At 50.6% G+C, this 13235-nt stretch overlaps 1 protein-coding gene across 15 annotated transcripts in view; it reads right to left on the minus strand.

Moving 5' to 3' along the window:
• Positions 1–13235, minus strand: part of KMT2C (lysine methyltransferase 2C) — a 1799940-nt gene that overhangs the window by 453619 nt on the left and 1333086 nt on the right. The window lies entirely within an intron of this gene.

Genomic DNA, 13235 nt, shown 5'->3' on the forward strand with positions numbered 1-13235 from the left:
CTACTTTACTCGGATCAGCGCTAGAAATGCCATTCATGGGGTAATTAGTTACTGTTAAACTGTTATGTAGTATAAGAGTGCGACACACGAAAACTGGCGTAGATACTGATAAAGTTTCTAATGATTCTTGGAGCACATATGCAAGTTTCCCTAGTAACGTACATGCTTTACTCCTGCGCCGCCCTGCCTCCGGGATGTTGGCCATATATGGCTGTGTATCGACGTCGGAACTGCTTGTTCCTACTGTTTACATGTCAACTGGGTTGATGACTGTATGCCTTGTGCCTTTTTCCTATCTTCGCCACAATAAAAATATTTCAACAAAAAAAAAAAAAAATGTTATTTCCTGTTAGGAAACCGCCACAAATTTAATATTTGGACTTTTTAAAAATATATATTACAAAGTCAATTTACTGGTGAATTCGGATTTGTTACTTACCCTGGGAGCATCTGTTCTTGGCATGTAGTGCTGTAGATCCCTATATTTTGCATACTCCTTCCATCTAGTGTTGGGTCCAGATGCGTGCAAGTCATTTTTCTTCAAAGAAATCTTTTGAGTCATGAGGTAAGGTTACTCCTCTTCTAGGCAACAGTGCGCGTGGGCATCTTCTTCACTGTTTGATTGTTTTCCGCGAGAGGGTGAGAATGGAGTACACGTGTAAGTACAGAGATGTCCATGCATATGAAATTATAGATAAGAACTGCAATGATCATAGTTGTCGGGGGGAGAGTGGGCACATGTGAACCTACTGCACTTCATGCCAAGAACAGACACTTACATGGTAAGTAACATTTTATGTTCGAGGCAAGTGTGGCTGTAGATACACATGCTTTGCATAGACAGTATATACTGTATAGCAGTGTCCTCCAAACGCAGTGGCCAACCAGTGGATGCCACCGTTGTTTGAAAAAGTGTAAATAGCACAGACTGTCCTATATTAGCTTGTTGGCATGCTAGAACATCCACACAATAATGTTTGGTAAACATGTGTGGTGTAGATCATGTAGCTGCTTTACAAATTTCCCCAATTTTAAGAGTAGAGTGTGCTTTAGGGGGTATAGACAAAGTGTTTTTGGATTTGAGAAAGCATGTCTGGATGCATTTAAAGATCCAAGGCCTAACATGAATAAGGATAAGTGTTGCCTATTTTGAAGATAGTCAGCCAATGCCGCAAGATGTAGATGTATGGAAGTGTAGCAAGGCATGAGCGTTGTAAATGGGAGAGGTAACAAATAATGTTTTGTACAGATGCACTGAGTGGATCAATTATTTGGTTGTTACAGTGAAAAACAAATATGTTCCATTTAGCTGCATAACAAGCTCTAGTGGTAGGTTTACATACTTCTTTATAAATGGTCATGCATTCTGATGGCAGATTTAGATACCCGAATTCTATGATTTCAGGAGCCAAATCGTAAGGTTTAGCTCCTTTGGGTTTGGATGTCTGATTTCACCATGGTTCTGACTGAGAAGGTTTGGGTTGAGATGAAGCTTCTAATATGGAACTACAGAAAGTTCGAGTAGTGTGGTGAACTATAGTTGGCGGGCCCATGTGGTAACTACCAGTATGAGGGCGAGAGACATTTGCTTGAGCTTCCGAACCAGAAAGCGAACAAGGGGCTGAAAAGCATGGGCAAATATTCCTGAACAATTTATCCATATGGCATTGCCCTTGGATACAGGATGTGGGAACCTGGAGTCTAAGTTTGAGCATTTTGCATTCTCTGCTAACGCAAACAGAATTGTGTGTGTGAAAACCCCAACTTGTGGAAGTATGAGAGGAGGACTTGGGGGTGGAGTTCCCACTTGTGGATTTGTTGCCGCATCTTGCTGAGGAGGTCGGTAAAGTCGTTGTCAGTGCCTGGAAGTTGTTCCGCTAACAGATGGATTTTGTGATGTATTGCCCAATGCCAGATGGTCTGAGAGAGGCATGGCAGCTCTAGAGAGTGTGCCCTCCTCCCACCCTGTTTTTGTACATAGTAGATGGCAGTCATATTGTGCGTTCGGACTAAGATACATTTTCCTATTAAGTGAGGCAGAAATGCTTTCAACGCTAGGGGAGCGGCTTGAAGCTCTAGGTAATTGATGTGAAGATTCTGGTATGTGGTGTCCTAGAGACCCTGAACTGTCAGATCTTGGAGGTGAGCACCTCAACCTGTGAGCGATGCATCTGCTGCTAACACGACCTGTGGAACAGGGTCGATGAACTGCTGTCCTTTTAACAGGTTTTGTGTGTTTCACCATTGCAGAGAGTGATGACTGCAGCAGTCTACCAACACAAGATCGTTTAATTTATCCTAAGATTGAGTCCACTGTTGTGCTAAACATTCGTGCAAGGACGCATGTTTAGTCTTCTATGAGGTACTATGGCAATGCATGATGCCATCATCTCCAGAAGACACATGAAAGCTTCGACTGTTAGGGGTTGATTGGTTGAAACCTTTGAATCCTGACTGTATTTGAATATGCGAGACCTAACTGAGTGTTAACAACAGCCCCCAGATACGGTTGTAGCTGAGAAGGTTAAAGATGAGATTTTTTAGTACTGATGAACAAGTTACTTACCTTCGGTAACGATATATCTGTAAGAAACAGTAGTTAGTATTAGATTCCTTACCTTAGAATATCCCCAGGCGTCAGTCTGGATCCGGAAACTTTTGCGTAGCAGTACCCCTGCGCGTCGGTAGGCGTCGTCTGCAGGCGTCCCCTGCGGCTCCGCGTCCGTCGTCGGCGTCGTGCGCCGTGATGACGTCGCTGGAGTATATAGACGCCGCCTCCGCGCGCTGACGTCAGTTCTTCGTACACAGCTTTTCCGCGCCAGAACACGCAGAGCCATGTGAGAACCAACACTGGTGCCATTTGAAACTAGGGCCCTGAAAGGGATGTCCTTAACCCTAGGTATCAGTTCGCAGAACGGGGAGGATGGGTGGGGTGGTAAGGAATCTAATACTAACTACTGTTTCTTACAGATATATCGTTACCGAAGGTAAGTAACTTGTTCATCTGAAAGAAACAGGTTAGTATTAGATTCCTTACCTTAGAATAGATACCCCAGCAATACCAACCCCGGTGGTGGGTCTGCGAACCAATACAATCCTACACCAGAAAGTCCTGGAGGACCGAACGGCCAAAGAAGCCATCCCTCCGGACTTGACTGTCCAGGCAGTAGTGCCTCGCAAAGGTGTGCAGCGAGGCCCACGTAGCCGCCTGGCAAATGTCCTGCAAAGGGACTCCCCGGCCCAGGGCAGTAGTAGCCGCCGTGGCCCGAGTGGAATGGGCCCTCAGCCCAACAGGAGGCTCCTTCCGAGCCAAAGAGGAGCACGCTTTGATGCACAGAACGACCCACCGAGAGTTGGTCCGTTTATGTACCGCCCTTCCCTTCTTCGCACCCACGTAGCCAACAAACAGTTGGTCATCCACCCGGAACTGGCGTGTGCGATCCATATAAAATGAAAGCGCACGTTTTGGGTCCAGACGATGGAGCCGCTCTTCATCCTTTGAAGGATGCGGAGGCGGGAAGAAGGAGGGTAAGGTGATGGACTGCCCGATGTGAAAAGCAGAGACTACTTTGGGCAGGAAAGAAGGTCTAGTTCTCAGAACCACCTTGTCTGGATGAATTGACATGAAAGGAGGTTTGACAGAAAGAGCCTGGAGCTCACTCACCCTCCTGCCAGAGGTGATGGCAACCAGGAAGGCCGTCTTTAAAGTCAGGAGACGGAGAGGACAGGAATGAAGTGGCTCAAAGGGAGCGCACATCAAGAAAGTCAGAACCAGGTTCAAGTCCCACTGAGGCATCACGAATGGAACAGGTGGATACATGTGCGTGATGCCCTTCAAGAATCTTGTTACAATAGGGGACCTGAACAAAGAAGGTTGATCAGGCAGCCTTAGAAAGGCCGAAAGGGCAGAAAGGTAGCCCTTGATAGTGCCCAGAGCAGAGCCCTGCTGGGCAAGAGAGAGAAGAAAGAGGAGAACCTCGGAAAGAGGGGCAGAGAGAGGGTCCACAGCCTTTGCTGTGCACCATGCCACAAATCTGTTCCACCGGCAGCCGTATACCGACTTTGTGGAGGGACGCCTGGCTGCCAGAATCACATCACAAACCTCAGGAGGCAAGTCAAATGGCCTCAACTGTCGCCGCTCAATCTCCACGCATGGAGGTGGAGACTGGACAGGTTCGGGTGGAGGACCGTCCCCTGCTGCTGCGACAGAAGGTCCTCCTGAAGGGGCAGGCGGATCGAGGGACCGACTGACATGCTGAGTAGCTCGGGATACCAGTACCTTCGAGCCCAGTCCGGAGCCACAAGGATAACTTGGGCCCGGTCGCGCCTGATTTTCTTCAGCACTCTGGGCATAAGTGGTATAGGCGGAAAGGCGTACAATAGACCGCAACTCCACTCGCGCCGAAAGGCGTCGCCGAGCGAGTGCCGTCTTGGAAACTCCAACGCGCAGAACTGATGACATTGCGCGTTCTCTTCTGTGGCGAATAGATCTAACCAAGGCTCTCCCCATTGCAGAAAGAGGCCTTTCGCCACGTCCGAGTTCAGACGCCATTCGTGATCCACCGAGCACCGACGGCTGAGTTCGTCCGCCCTGGCGTTCAGAGAACCTGCCAGGTGTTGAATCGTCAGAGTCACGCTCTGACGTTCCAGCCATTGCCAGAGACGCAGAGCCTCCTGGCAAAGGGTCCACGACCCCACTCCGCCCTGCTTGTTGCAGTACCACATGGCGGTGGTGTTGTCCGTGAACACCTGCACTACACTCCCGTTGACAAAGGGGAGGAATGCCTTCAGTGCTAGGCGAATCGCCCGCAGCTCCAACATGTTGATATGGAGCCGGGACTCCGCCGGAGACCAGATGCCTCTGATCTCCGCCTCTCCCAAGTGGCCTCCCCAGCCCTGGAGGGACGCGTCCGTCACAACTACGTGCTCCGGTTGGGGAAGGGAGAGGGATCTGCCTCTGACCCAATCGCGGTCCGTAAGCCACCACTGCAACTGTCTCGCAGTGCCCTCCGAGATCAGGACATGGTCGGATAGGTTGCCTTGATGCTGGGCCCACTGAAACTTCAGGTCCCACTGCAGAGCCCGCATCCCCCACCGGGCGTGATGCACCAGAAGGATGCAGGAAGCCATCAGCCCCAGCAGCCGCAGCGTCAACCTGACCGAAACCCGGGATAACGGCTGAAAGATCGGAATCAGAGCCTGTATATCCCGGACCCGCCGTTCCAGAGGATAAACCCGAAACTGCGCCGAGTCGAGAACCGCTCCGATGAAAAGGAGCTTTTGAGAGGGACACAGGTGTGATTTCGGCACATTGATGGAAACCCCCAGCTCGTGCAGGAGGTCTGCCGTCATCTGAAGGTGGTGGACGACTGTCTGGGGTGAGCCCGTCTTCAACAACCAGTCGTCGAGGTAGGGGAAGACTGAAACCCCTAACCGGCGCAGATGAGCTGCGACCACCGCCATCACTTTCGTGAACACCCGTGGGGCGCTGGTAAGGCCGAATGGGAGCACGATAAACTGAAAGTGCTCGTGGCCTACCGTGAACCGCAGGTAACGTCGGTGGACCGGCAGGACGGGGATGTGAAAATACACGTCCTGCAAGTCCAACGCCACCATCCAGTCTTGTGGGTCCAGAGCAGCCAAGACCTGAGCCAAAGTCAACATCTTGAACTTCTCCTTCCGGAGGAAGCCGTTGACGTTCCGTAAATCCAAGATAGGACGTAGGCCCCCCTTGTCCTTCTTGGGTACCAGAAAGTAGTGGGAATAGCAACCACACCCTACTTCTGGCCCAGGAACGCGCTCGATGGCCCCCTTGGCCAAGTGGGCCGTAACTTCCTCCTGCAGAAGTGTCAAGTGGTCCCCCGACACACGGTGGTTCTGCGGTGGCATGGCTGGAGGAGTGCTCTCGAAGGGGAGGGAGTAGCCCCTTCGGACGAGCTGCAGCACCCACCTGTCCGATGTGATGGTGCGCCAGCGGGAGTGGTGATGGCGAACCCTGCCACCCACTGGCGTCACATGGGCCTGAAAGCTCGGACTAGGAGGATTTGGAGGCTGATGCTGCGGGGGGAGGTGTGGTCTGACCTCGCCGTTGTCCCCGACCGCCTCCACGGCGGAATCCACGGCCGCCACCGCGTTGAGAAGTGTTCTGCGGTGCGTGGCTGGCAGCACGTGTGGGACCGCCCCTTCCGTGGCCACGAAAGGAGCGAAACGAACCCGTTTGCTGGCGCTGGGTCGAGAGACCCAAGCACTTGGCCGTGACCCTGGAGTCCTTGAAGCGCTCCAGCGCGTGGTCTGCTTTGTCGCCAAACAGGCGACTGCCATCGAACGGCATGTCCATCAGAGTATTTTGGACATCCGCCGAAAAGTTGGCGGATCTCAGCCAGGCGTGGCGACGAATCGCCACCGTCGTGGACATCGCTCTGCCCAGCGAGTCGGTCGTATCAAGACCACACCTGATGGAATATCTTGCTGCGTCTCGGCCTTCAATCATAGCCTGGCCGAGCTTTGCCCGTACCTCCTGCGGGCATTGTGGCAGACACTCCGCGACCGTATCCCACAGAGAGTGGGTGTAGCGGCCCAAGAGGCATGCGGTGTTGCAAGACCGCAGTCCCAGACTCAGGGACGAGAAGACCTTCTTCCCATACTGGTCGTACCTCTTAGATTCCCAGTCGGGCGGGGCCGACGGGAACGCGGTTTGGGAAGTCGAGGCCTGGATCACCAGACTCTCAGGGGTGAGATGGGTGGACAGGAACTTGGGGTCATCCGGACACGGACGGTGGCGTCTGGCCACGTTCCTATCAACAGGCGAACCTGAAGCGGGCCTGGACCACGTGCCCAAAAGAACGTCTGTCAAGGCTTCGTTGAACGGCAGCAGAGGCTCCTGTGGGCATGACTGCGGTTTGAAGACCTCAGTGAGGATGTTAGGCCTCACGACCGCGACGGGGAGCTCAAGGCGTAAAGCCTTGGCAGCCCTCATCAACACCACTGAATAAGCAGCCCCAGCCTCCGAGGCCACAGTAGGAGGCGAGACAAAACCAGGGTTAGGAGAGTCGTCCAGACCACTGGCGTCACCCAAGTCACCTGTCCAGTCAACGTCGTACTGACACTCGCGTGACAGAGGGTCCTCAGACCCCTCCCAACCCTCTCCATAATCTGCATCCTCACCATATTCTGAGTCAACGATGTAGACCGGCTCCTCGGGGTCAATGGGCCCCATCGGCGCCGGACTCGGCGTCGGACGACGCCGGTCCGACTCCGCGTCCGGAGTAGGAGAGGGGATGGGGGTGGCACCGCCCGGAGCCCCGACGCCGGCCGGAGCCGGCGTCGGAGTCCCGGCGCCGCGCGGAGGCGGCACCATGGGTTGCCCCGATGGAATCGGCGCCGGAGAGGCCGGCGGACCAGCCGGCGTCGACCCTGAAGGGCCCAGCGGCGCCGGGGCCGGAGCCGCCGGCGGCGTCGGGGCAGGAGCACCCGAACCGCTCGGGCCCCCGGACGGGACCACCGGGCCCGCAGGCGCCGTAGGCCCCGTCGGAGGAGACAGTGCCCTCATGGCCATGAGGAACTCCTCGGAACTCCTCTATCTCCTCGCGCGACGCGCCTTGCCCAGGGTCCGTCGGGTATGGAGCAGGCAGCGCCGGCGACCCACGCGGAGCCACGGGGGTGGGGCCACCCGAACCCCCGGCCGCATCGCGCGAGCGTCGGGGGGGAGTCGGGGGTACGATGACGACGCCCCGACTTCTTGTGTTTCTTACCTGAGGAACCAGAGGAATGGTGACGACTTCCGGAGCGCTCGTGGTGGCTCCGCGACCGCTCCCTCGACCTCCGGCCGGACCGGGACCGCTCTTGACGCGGGGCCGACACCCGGAGCTTGAGTAGCTTGCGGGACCGCTCCCTTCTAGCCTTACTCGTCAAGGCCCGGCAGTCGACGCAGGATTCCACGTCGTGGTCCGTGCCCAGGCACCGGAGGCAGAGTCGGTGGTGGTCCGTGACCGACATCGTGCGGTCACACCCGTCACAATTCTTAAAAGCGGGCATCCCACCGGCACCTTAAGAGTTAGATAGTAATCAAAAACTTTGGTCAAAAGACCGGAGTACTGCTCTTCGGATCTGCGCTAACTGGCGCGGAAAAAAGAAGAACGGACGTCAGCGCGCGGAGGCGGCGTCTATATACTCCAGCGACGTCATCACGGCGCACGACGCCGACGACGGACGCGGAGCCGCAGGGGACGCCTGCAGACGACGCCTACCGACGCGCAGGGGTACTGCTACGCAAAAGTTTCCGGATCCAGACTGACGCCTGGGGATATTCTAAGGTAAGGAATCTAATACTAACCTGTTTCTTTCAGATAGATAATCCCAGTTGTTGTAGTAGATTTATGGTAATTTAAGTGTGTTGATGACACAGGTGGTATGTTTTGGCTTTGATAAGCTTGTCGTCTAGATACAGGAAGACATGAATGTTTTGTCTGCGTAAATGTGCTGCTACTACTACTGCTAAGCATTTGGTGAACAGTGGGTGCAGCGGTGACTCGAATGGAAGGACTTTGAATTTGTAATATTTTCTTGCTATCACAAATCTGAGGTATTTGCGTTGTGCTGGGTGAATGGAGATGTGAAAGTATGCGTCCTTTAAGTCTAATGGTGACATGAAGTCACATTGCAGCAGAAGTGGAAGCAGTCGTTGAAGTATGACCATAGAACAAGTTACTTACCTTCGGTAAATATGTTTCTGTAAGAGACATGTTAGTTATAGATTCCTTACCTTAGAATTTCCCCCAGATGTCAGACTGGATCTGGAGATTTTTTCTTAAGCAGTACACCTGCGTGTCGGTAGATGGCGTCGGTCGACTCTGCGTCCGTCGTCATGACATCACGGTGCCTAGTTAGATGCCACACCTGCGCACTGACGTCAGTTCTTTCTTTTTCCGTGCCAGCCTAGTGCAGATCGGGACAGAGCTGCCACTTCGCCTCTTTTTGGCTAAACTTTTTGTGACATTTGACTTCCGAATTTCGATACGCAAGGGGTGGAAATGCGTTCAAAAACAATATTGACAAGGGCAGAGTGGATTACTCACCGAAAGGATCCCGGAAACGGTCTCAAACATCTAACAATGGAGTTGATGCCCAAGCGTACTATTGCCAAGAGGAGGAGTTACCTTACCTCGTGTCTCGATAGACTTCTTCGAAGAAAAACATCTTGCACGCATCCAGACTCAACACTAGATGGCAGGCGTTTGCAAAGCATGTGTATCTACAGACACACATGCCCCATAGTAAATATTTTTGAAAGATACTTTTAAATGGTTACCTTTGCCCCTGCTAGAAGACCCTGGAAACCAAATGTGCTTTTTGTTCTCCTACTTCTGCCAGCCTGTAATTAGCATTTCAATAGGCATTAATACTCCCAGGACAGGGATAAAAGGCTGTAGGGATAGGGAGTTGATGATGTGCCCGTGACAGGATGGCTTGTGAGTTGCACCCAAGGACTTGATTAACTTCATGAAGCCAGCCCTGTCAACTCCTTGCCTCTTAGAAAAATACTGAAAGGAAAATGCTACTAACCAGTATGCACCTGTTCTTGGCATGTCGAGCTGCAGAGTTGTACACTTTGCATTAGATCGCCACCTGGTGTTGGGCTCGGATGATTGCAGGTTGTTGTCTTCTTGGAAGAAGTTTTTGTAGTCACGAGATAGGTGACTCCTCCCTTGGACAATACTGCGCATGGCCATCGACTCCATCCTCAGATTGTTTTTCGCCATGATGGGAAATGATGGAGTTAGTAGAAATAAAGAGAAAGGATGTCCATGCGTGTGCATCTAATTAAGATGAGAGCTGGAACGGATACAAGTCCCGGGGAGGCGGGAGGGCGTGTACGACTCTGCAGCTCTACATGCTAAGAACAGATGCATACTGGTAAGTAGCATTTTCCGTTTGAGGCATATGAGCTGCAGAGTGTACACTTTGCATCGATTGTGCAGCAGTGTCTCCCCTAGAGGTGGACGCTTGTATCCGTTGCAGTATTTTGAAACAGTTTTCTAAGGACAGCTTGGCCAACTACAGCTTGCTGCTTGGCCTGCACATCAACACAATAGTGTTTAGTGAAGGTGTGTATGGTAGACCATGTTGCTGCCTTGCATATGTCCTCTAGTGGTATATTTCCTAAGAGAGCCATAGAAGCTCCTAGTTTGCGAGTGGAGTGCGCTCTAGGAGGAACTGTTAGTGTACGTTTAGCTTTTTGATAGCATATTTGTATACACTTTACAATCCACCTGGCGATCCCCCCTTTAGAGATGGGGTTGCCTTTGTGTGGGGGAGAGAAAGATACAAATAATTGTTTTGTCTTTATAAAGGATTTAGTCCTATCTGTGCACAGTGTCAAGACCAGTTTAACAAATGAGCTGAATTTACAAACAGCCTTTGGGTAACATTTTAAAGGAGAGAAACAGAATGCCAAAAAAGTGTGTATGTATCCACTGTCTGGTTGCTGAAATCTCAGTTTTGATCTATCAGACTTCTGAGTTTGCTGATACAGGAAGCGCCTCAAACTAGATTTGAATGTTAAATGGGGAGGACATGAGGATTACCAAAGTGCACTCCAGGCACCACATCGCAGCCCTCAGAGCCCATGTTTAGTGTGGCCAAAGACTTTGGCCATTTTGAAAATGCCCAAAGTGGGTGGGGTTAGCCCCGGGAACCTTTACCCATTGGGTAGGGCTTCTCCAGGCATAACCGTGGCATTTCCAGAGGCACTGACTTCAGAAAACCCCTGGATCTGTGGAAGAACAGAAAAGTAGTAAGTATGCTGCGTGAGACCTGTGAAGAGTCCAGAACACTGTCCTTGTTCTCTCTTGTGTATCCAGAGCAAAGATGTGCCCTCCAAGGGTCTTATGGATGACCTCTTGTTCAAGCTATAGTTACACAACAAGCTACAATAGGCCTTTTCCTTCAATTGTCCAGCTGACCAATGGCACCTGGACCATGACTATACCCTCTTGTTGGTATCTGCCTGCCACCCTGTGAGTCTCTATGTGCATCCTCTGAAGGGTTTTAGAAGTATACATCGGTGGTGGATTGGGACTTAAAGAACTAAAAGGATGGAATATGGTGTCCATGAGAGAACGCCATTACTGTTGCGCCATTTTGATATAGATTTGGGTATTAACTACGGCTTACATGACTAACAACTATATCAACTTCGGTGAATTATAACCTACACTGTTGAAATAACCAAAAGGGAACAGTGTAACAGGAGTTTGAAATATCCAAGTTTTGCCCTGAGGGCGTTCATTTGAACTACACACGTTGGATGTATGGACTTTTAATTTAAAGAAAAGAAAGCCAAGACTCTACTCTTTTGATTATTGAACATAATGGACTTCATGGTTGCTATTTTATTTGAAGTGAATGCTTTCAGATTGCTTTCTTTGACTAAAGAAAGAAGGTAAAATCTTTAATCAGGATGAACCTGGTTAGTGTATCCAACCAGCACTCCATAATGGTCAGAGTCAAATTGCACCTTGGTCCTGTTCTTCCATAAAAATTGATTATCGTTGGCAATTTGTGCTTCTGTGCAATATTTCTACCATTTCTACTTAAAACCTTAAAAATTCATACCATCCCCTTATTTGTTTTTTGACGTGTTTTTTAAATGTTACTATATTTTCTGAATTTGCTTAGAGTTTTTTGTATTATTTTGCATTTTGACTTTACTATTTTAGAACTGAATAAATATTTTCCTTTAAGTTAAGTCCATCTGCTGTGTGCCGTAGCTACCAGGGGGTGAGCTCATGGTAATTTATTATTTGAGGTGTTTACCTACTCCTCTCAACTAATAACCCATTTTCTTACAGTATGGTCTGTTTTGATGAAAGTCTCCTTTAAGAAGAGCATCAATTGAAGGAAGCTAGCTGTAAAAGGGCCTATATCTTCACACAAAAAAGCAAAAACTGCATTCTCATTTTCATGTTGGCATTTAGATATAGACAATCACTCACAAATTATGCTCTCCTTGAGGCTAAGTACTCGCTAAGGGACGTAAAGCACAAGTTATTTCTTGTGTAACGATACATCTGTAAGAGACATTAGGTAGTGATAGATTCCTTAATTTGGAATATCCCCAGGCGTCAGACTGGATCCGGAAAGCTTTTGTCAGCAGTACCCCTGCGCATCGATAGGCGTCGTCGTACAGCTCCGCGTGCGTCGCTGGCGTCGTATTCGCCGAGATGTCGTCACTGGAGCTACTTAGACGCGCGCAGACGTCAGTTCCTTACACAACTTTCCACGACAAGAATGCAGAGCCATGTAAGATACTGACGATTGGTGCTTAGAAACTAGGGTCCTAAAGGACGATCCTAACCCTAGAAATCAGTTCGCAGAACGGGGAGGATGGGTGAGGCGGTAAGGAATCTATCACTAATGTCTCTTACAGATATATGGTTACACAAGTAGTAACTTGTGCATCTGAAAGAGACACGTTAGTGATAGATTCCTTACCTTAGAATAGATACCCCAGCAATACCAACCCCGGTGGTGGGTCTGTGAACAAGATTACACCAGAAAGCCACGGAGAACAGAATGGCCAAAGAAGCCGTTCCTCCGGACCAGACAGTCAAGCCGTACGAGTTACTTACCTTCGGTAAAGATGTATCTGGTAGAGACGATTCTAGCCGCAGATTCCTTAACGTATAATTATCCCCAGGAATGAGACTGGACCCAGAAAACTTTTCTGCCACAGCATCCCTGGGCGCTGGGGGGACGGCACCACGTGACTCCGCCCTGACGCGCGCGCCGGTGACGTCAGCGAGGATACATAAGTCCCACCCCAGCGTGCCTACGTCAGTTTTCTTCAGAGAACTTTCCGCGCCACAACGCAGAGCCATCACAAACAAAACTGTAAGAATACTTGAACAGTGTGCGAAACCCCAGCGATACAGAAGGAAAAGAAACAAATGGTGAAGATCAGCACCATCCAGAATAGTGCCAGGTACTAAAGCACCAAGTCATGGAATGAAAGAACAGAGCGCAGTTACTGTATGCAAGTCTGTAACCAACATAACAGCCGTCTCGGAGCCAGAAGGCATGTGAAAAGGACACAGCAGACGAAGAAGTTTGCAACCATCACCCGGTACCAAGAAGGGTACCAAGCCAGAATGAAAGAGCAGTGACAAGTCATTCCCCAACCACACCAGTGGGAGCTTGGGTAGGGGGGGGGGGGTCACTTAAAGAACTGAGGGGCG

This window comes from Lissotriton helveticus, chromosome 10, assembly GCF_964261635.1.
Source record: "Lissotriton helveticus chromosome 10, aLisHel1.1, whole genome shotgun sequence".
NCBI lineage: Eukaryota > Metazoa > Chordata > Amphibia > Caudata > Salamandridae > Lissotriton > Lissotriton helveticus.